The 7,399-nt window shown below is 52.1% G+C and overlaps 1 pseudogene; it reads left to right on the forward strand.

Moving 5' to 3' along the window:
• The first annotated feature begins 6,326 nt into the window (after positions 1-6,326).
• Positions 6,327-6,962, forward strand: LOC140586479 (uncharacterized; annotated as a pseudogene).
• Positions 6,963-7,399: the final 437 nt, after the last annotated feature.

Raw genomic sequence — 7,399 nt, forward strand, 5'->3', positions numbered from 1 at the left:
GACGTACAGCGGAAAAAAAGGTCCGAAGCAATCCCCCGGAGCAACTATTTTACAGTAATCCCAGAGATGGGCGTGCATTGTGTGGTGGGAAGAAGTGGCGGCCAATCCCGTCATTTAGGGGGAGGGGGAAAGAGAGCGCGGGTTGAGGAAGAAGAGAGAGGGGACCGAGGACCGGCACCGAGGATCCAGGGGGGGACCCGGCGGAGACCGCCAACCCCGAGCCGGAGGACCCGCAGGCAGCCACCGAGCCACAGCCAGGGGCCGAAGGACCCGGGCCCGACGCCTATGTCCCCGTCCCTTACGGGACACTGAAAGTGTCGGGGCAAGGGCGAGGGAGGTGCCCGAGGGTGTAGGCTTGGGCAGAGCAGGGGGCGTGGCCGCAGGTGGTGCAGCTGGAGCTGCGGACAGGACGGGAACAGGCGGGTCAGGAGCAGGCGGGTCCGGAGCAGGCTGGACGGGCAGAGCGGCGGCCTCAGGTAGGGCCGCGAGCAGGACAGGAGCGGCGGCCTGAGGCAGAGCCCCGGGCAGGACAGGAACGGCGGCCTCAGGCAGGGCCGCGGGCGTGTGGCCAGCAGGGGGCGCCACGGGCAGAGCGGCTTCCTCCGCTGCAGGCAGAGGCGAAGCCAGGCCCTCGGGCGGAGCTGCAGCGGGCACCCTCAGTTCCTGGCCAGCAGGGGGCGCCCCGGCGGGCGGCGCCATCACGCGGCCAGTAGGGGGCGCCGCCATCACGCGGCCAGCAGGGGGCACCTCGGGTTTGCAGCCAGCAGGGGGCGTGGCCGCATGCAGAGCGGTGTCCTCAAGCAGAGCGGCGACGGCAGCTGCAGCAGGGATTGGCGCGGGCAGAGCGGCGCCGTGAGTAGAGCGGTGTCAGCTGCAGGGACCACAGGCGGGACAGGCTGGACAGGCGGGTCAGGCTGGACAGGCGTCGTCGCGGGCAGTGCAGCAGCAGCAGCCGGTGCTGCTGGCAAGTCCACAGCAGGCGGTGCCGCGGGCAGAGCGGCAGCAGCAGCAGGCAGTGCCGCAGGCAGAGAGGCGGCAGCAGCAGGCGGTGCCGCAGGCAGTGCGGCGGCAGCAGCAGCAGGCGGTGCCGCAGGCAGAGCGGCGGCAGCAGCAGCTGGTGCTGCAGGCACGTCCGGAGCAGGCAGGTCCGCGATAGGCGCTAGGATCGGCGCCAGGCGTACAGGTGCTGCCCCTTTAAGGGCCTTGGGGATCCGGGGAATCGCATCCCAGACGGCCCTAATCCCCGCATATTCCAGGTGGCCACCCTGGAATATGGAGGCTGCTGATGGCTGTGGCTGCGCAGTTGCATTGATCCCCGCTGACGTTGGTCTCCGGAGAGGCTCCTCCGGATATTCAGCGGGGAGAGAGGCTGCAAGGAGAAAGCAAGCCCCCAGGTAAACGGTCGGGGTCTCCTCCAGTCCTTTACCCTTGCGCCTCTTCTTTTTTCTCTGGCTTTGGCTGGGTTGTTGCGACGGGGAAGCTCCGGAGAGAGCGAGCGGTTGGAGCTGTCACTTTCTGTCGGCTATGACGTGCGCGCTCGTGAGCGGGGTCATCTCCTGAAGGAGGGTCCCGCTTTTGCTGGCTAGGTCCCGGAGTCCAGGGTCCTCACGGACCTCTGGCAGGTTTAGCCAGTAGACCACCTCTTGCAGTAAGCTGAGCCGTGCATCGTCGGCTCGCTGCGGTGAGTCGTTCCGGAGATCCGTCATTCTGTTACGACTGGCGGGCGGGCGAGCGGTGAAGCAGGCGAGAGAAGCCAGATGACCGGGTAAACAGGGTTTAATTGGACCAAGAAGACAGACACTTATGAACACGGTAGCAATACAATGACGGATCTGGGTAGACAGACTGAGACAAGGACTAAATGCAAAAGACTAGCCAGAAATAACAGGACACAGGTGATCACAATCGGGGATGAACACGAGGTAACGAGGTGGGCGTGGCACACATCAGGAGCGGACGGAGCGGGGTGTGACAGTTGGTAGTACGGATGTAACCGTGATGGTTGTTTTATCCCCTTCTTTTAAACGGGCATAACTCGTAGTTCCCTGACTATCCGTTTAGTTAAATTTAAAGGGCGGAATCTGGTTTAGTCTTTCCAGGCATAGGGGCACCTCCACTGTACTGCAGAGGGTGAGACAAGGAGGGGGAGCACTTTACGGCTATAGGCCGAACACACACAGCAGGCTCATACTCTTCGGGTAACCGTGACTGTCTTAAATCCTGAAGCCCCTGTAGGCTCACTCTTAAGGTGTGCAGTACGGAATAGAGGTTCATTCGGTCAGGGGGTTGGGACCTAGATCTGCAGTACCCCTGCCCGGCCAGGAAAGGTTTCAATGCACAGCCCCTATTGGCAGGTAAGGACTACTTGCCTTGGTTAGATTTGGCGTCACGAACAGGATAAAATCCTTCTGTGGCCTGGACACAGCAGACAAAGTTGAACATGACTGAACTAGAGGATTTGTGTAAGGAGTTTGAACGGCTGCAGACCAGATTAGTGGAGCAGTCTCAACTGTTACTGCAAGCTAGGGAGGATCAGAGGGAAGCTCTTTCCCTAGCTAAGACTGTTATTGATCAGCAGGCCGTTGAGTGCTGACCGCGGTATACTTTCCTAGAGACCGCAAGTTGGTAGATTTTAGTGGAGCCGCCTCACACCCTGGTGATGTGGGCATTGAGGAATGGGTGGCTTCTATGCGCTCGGCCATTAAAGTTCTAAGGGTTCCTAGGGATGATTGGGTGGACTTTGTGAGCCAGAATTTGAAGGGTGAGGCTAAACAGATGGCTAAATTTATGTTAAGAGCAGGAGAGTCTGATTTGGAGAAAGTGTTCACGGTTCTAGAGGAGGCCTATGGTGATAAAGTCCCCATAGGGGCAAGGCTTCGTGAGTTCTATGAGAAAAGGCAGCGACATGGGGAAACCATTCGTCAGTATGCGTATGATTTGCAAGAGAGGCTTAGCAGTATACATAAAAGAGATCTGCAGCGTATTCCCGATGTGGACGCTGCGCTAAAGGACGATTTCCTGAGGAAGGACATGAAGAGGCGAGTACAGGAGCATAAGGAATTGAGTTTTAATGAGTTATTGAAATTGGCTATTGCATGGTCTGAAGAAGAAGGGGACAAGCAGACTGTCTTGCCAGCACGTACTAGCGGTCGTGCCCATAGCGTTAGCTATGTCGCCCCAACGGACAGCACTTCAGCGCCTCTCACTCTGGAGTCTCTTCATGAGGAGATTCAGAAGCTGGCGGCTAGGCAAGAGGATCTCTTCCAAGCTATAAAGTGCCCAGAGGGTGTCAAGCAAACTCGAGCCAGGGTGGGTGCAACACCTCTCAGGGATAGCGGAGGTCAGTATGTTTGCTATAATTGTGGGACTCCTGGCCATATTATAAATGGTGCACCAGACCAGGAGTTCAAGTGGAGTCCAAGAACACCGATGAGAGCCTGAGTAGTGGGGTGGAGGGCAGTTTAAGAGATAGTAGGAAAAAGCATGGTGTCTCATTAGTGAGAGACGGCAGGGAAGCAGGAGGGGCAGAAGGCCTGGGAATGTCAGCGCTTCAGGATCATGCTTTTGGGGACTGCTTGAAAGTAAAGGCTGTTATCGCTGGGGTCAAAACTAGCTGTCTTTTTGATACTGGCTCAGAAGTTACTACAATCACTGAGACACATTATCGAACGTATTTGGAGGGAGCAGAATCCCCCCTCACAATGGCCAGGTGGGTCAGATTGACAGCGGCTAATGGTCTTGATATCCCTGTAATACAGTTTTTGGAGACGGATGTCGAATTGTTGGGCTAGGTGTGTTTGTTATAAAGGACGTCGAATCTGGTGAGGGAACAGATCAGGTTCCTGGTATCATTGGCATGAATATTATTGGGGAGTTGCACAATTTTTCCTTAGGGGCTGAAGGAATCAACAGGATGGGACGATGTGCCCCAAGGACAGCTGGGGCTAAGTTGAAGCGGATATTGGGTCAGGTAGAGAAAGGAGCACACTTGGCTGGTCCTGATGGAAAGACAGGGTATGTTAAGGTTGCGGGGAGGTGTCCCGTCACCATTCCTCCATATAGTTAGTGGAGAACTCTTCAAAGACTACCCTTCCGAGGGGATTGTTTGTTGCCAATGTGCTGGCCCAAGCCCGTGGGGGAGAAGTTCCAGGACTTTGTACTTGTGAGAGCGGTAGGGCATAGCTAAAACCTACTACCTCAGGGGGATGAGGAATCATATTCCTTAGTGGTGCCAGTACAGGTGGATGTTCAAGGGTTGGCCCCCTTAGAAATTCAGGAGTTGAACAAGGATGTATTTTCGGTGCATGCCAATGACTATGGGTACACCACGACGGTAACACATAACATCCAGACAGGGGGGGGCCATCCCATTAAGCAAAATACACTTTTAAATACCTTGGTGTTCATCTCAATAATAAATTGGACTGGTCAACAAACACAGTTGCCCTGTATAGGAAGGGCCAAAGTCGCCTCCACCTGTTGAGGAGACTGAGGTCCTTCGGGGTGTGCAGAGAACTCCTACGGACTTTTTATGACACAGTAGTGGCCTCAGTAGTTCTCTACGCTGTTGTGTGCTGGGCAGGGAGTAGCTCGGACAGAGACAGGAAAAAACTTAACAGCACACTGGACACCATCGAGGAGGTGGCGAACAGAAGAATGCTATTAAAACTGTCATCTATTATGGATAACCCCTCCCACCCCCTGCACCACACTGTGGAGGCTCTGAGCAGCTCCTTCAGCACAAGACTGTTACACCCTCAGTGCAAGAAGGAGCGCTTCCGTCGATCATTCCTCCCCACAGCTATTAGACTTTACAACACATCACTGCAGTGACCACATAATCAATATATATATAATCCCTGTATATGTACATATGTGTGTAATATATGTATATCTGTGTGTGTGTGTATATATGTATGTATGTATATATATATATATATATATATATATACATATTTCAGCAGCTACTATCCATATACCTAGCATTGTGTATATGTTTCTTTTTTTCTTACATTTTTACTTATATATTTTTACAGTTTTAGAAATTGTTTTCTATTGTTTTTATTATCTGTATTGTTATTTTTTTGCTGATCCTATGGATCCTGTCCTTTTTTTGTACTGTCTTTTTTCATTATTGCTGCTGTTTTCTCAAAGAATTTCCCCATTGTGGGATTAATAAAGTCTAATCTAATCTAATCTAAAAGCATAGAAGGGTACCTCCTCAGGTGTTCCAAGCTTTTAAAAGGCATATTCAAGATCTGGTGAACCAGGGGGTCCTCAAAGAAAGCTGTAGTCCTTGGGCATCTCCAGCTGTGATTGTAAGGAAGAAGGATGGCAGCATTAGTTTTTGTTGCGATTACAGGAAGCTGAACCAGGTTACCTGTAAGGATGCCTACCCTCTTCCTCATGTGGAGGAATCGCTTGATGCCTTAGGAAAGGCCAGGCTCTTTTCCACTTTGGATTTGACTGCTGGTTGCTTTCAGGTGGCTGTTAGTGAACAGGATAGTCCAAAAACAGCAGTAACCACACCCTTTGGTCTGTATGAGTGGACTCAGATGCCTTTTGGGCTTTGTAATGCCCCTGCCGCATTCCAGCGACTAATGGAGGTAGTGCTGGGAGATCTTGCTTTTGACGTTCTCCTTATTTATTTGGACGACATTATATTCTTTTCTGAGGACTTTAAGAGTCACTGTCAGAAGTTAGATTTAGTCTTTAGTCGTTTGAAGCAACATGGCCTTAAGTTGAAGCCTAGCAAGTGCTACCTATTGGGGAAGGAAGTCAAATTTCTTGGCCATGTGGTGTCCTCCAGGGGAGTAGAAATTGACAAGGAGAAGGTGAGGGCGCTGGAGACCTGGCCCGTGCCAAAGAGCCCAAAAGAGGTTAGGCAAGTCTTAGGGTTCATGAGTTATTACTGTCGCTTTGTGCAAGATTTGCTCAGATTGCCAAACCCCTCCATGCTCTGGTGGGGAAGGGGAAGGAAAGAGTTTTCTCTCCGCCTTTCTTTTCCGATTTAAGGAATCGGAAAAATCTTGGCAAGCTTAATAGTCTCCTGATAATCTTCCAAATCCACGATGGATTAATCGCCTCCGCCCCCGGAGTTTTTCCCCGCTAAACGTAAGTATATCACTATGGCTCCTGTCGTTTGCTCCGAGTGCAGTATGTTTAGTTATTCTTCTCCCGTCATTAGCGGTACGTTTGTCTGCGATAAGTGTAAGCTAGTTGCCAGGCTGACAGAGAAGATCGCAGACTTAGAGGGACGCATCCGGACGTTACGGGAGATTCAGGAGAGTGAGAGTTTTATTGATGCAGTGTTAGCGGCTCCAGATATGTCCGCTATAGTGAGCCAGTCTCCCCCCGCTCCGGCAGCAGGGCCTTCGCAGCAAGGCGAGTGGGTGACGACCCGGCGGCATAGCCGTAAGTCCAAACAGGACTCACACCGGCACCATTCACCCATTCGCGTTTCCAACAGGTTCTCCCCACTCAGTGAAACACCCACTGAGCTGCCTGTTGAAAGCGCTCTGGTAATCGGTGATTCTATGCTAAGAAACGTGAGAGTAGCGACTCCAGCGGCCGTAGTTAATTGTCTCCCTGGTGCCAGAGCGACCGACATCTTATCAAACTTAAAAGTGCTGGCTAAGAGTAAACGTAAGTATTCGCATATTGTTATCCACATCGGCATTAATGATGTCTGATTGAGGCAATCGGAGATCACTAAAGCAAATTTCATAACATGCTCTGGCCCCATCCCTGCTAGACGTGGCGACGAAATGTACAGCAGATTATCGTCGCTGCATCGCTGGCTGTCGGAATGGTGCCCGATAAATGGTGTGGGTTATATAGACCATTGGCGGACATTCTGGGGTAGGCCTTGGCTTTTGAAGAGGGACGGTATTCACCCCACGTGGGCTGGTGCCGATCTCCTGTCAAAAAGCATAGCTCACAGTCTTAGGGCAGATCGCTGACTAACCAGAGCCAAGCCAAGGCGGCAGGCAAAACGGCTTAACCGACCGCCTGATAGTCGCTTAGAGTAGTCACCCAGGCTTCATATTATTGAGACTGTGTCTGTTCCCCACGGTTTTAATCGTGGGGGGTCATTCCATCGTAGTTCGTGTCTTAAAAACCTTAGAGAAATTAGACCTATTTCAACTCTGGATAGTAGGTGTAATGCAAACCTAAAACTTGGACTCCTGAACATTAGATCGCTGGCTCCTAAGACATTGCTCGTAAATGAAATCATTACTGATTCTAATCTTGGTGCCCTATGTCTTACTGAGACTTGGCTAAAACTGAATGAGTTCTTGGCACTAAATGAATCTACTCCAGCTGAATATAGCTATAAGCATAATCCTCGACCCGATCGAAAAGGTGGCGGAGTTGCTGCAATATTTAAGACCGACCT

Source organism: Paramormyrops kingsleyae, unplaced genomic scaffold (genome assembly GCF_048594095.1).
Source record: "Paramormyrops kingsleyae isolate MSU_618 unplaced genomic scaffold, PKINGS_0.4 ups70, whole genome shotgun sequence".
In the NCBI taxonomy this organism is placed as follows: Eukaryota; Metazoa; Chordata; class Actinopteri; order Osteoglossiformes; family Mormyridae; genus Paramormyrops; species Paramormyrops kingsleyae.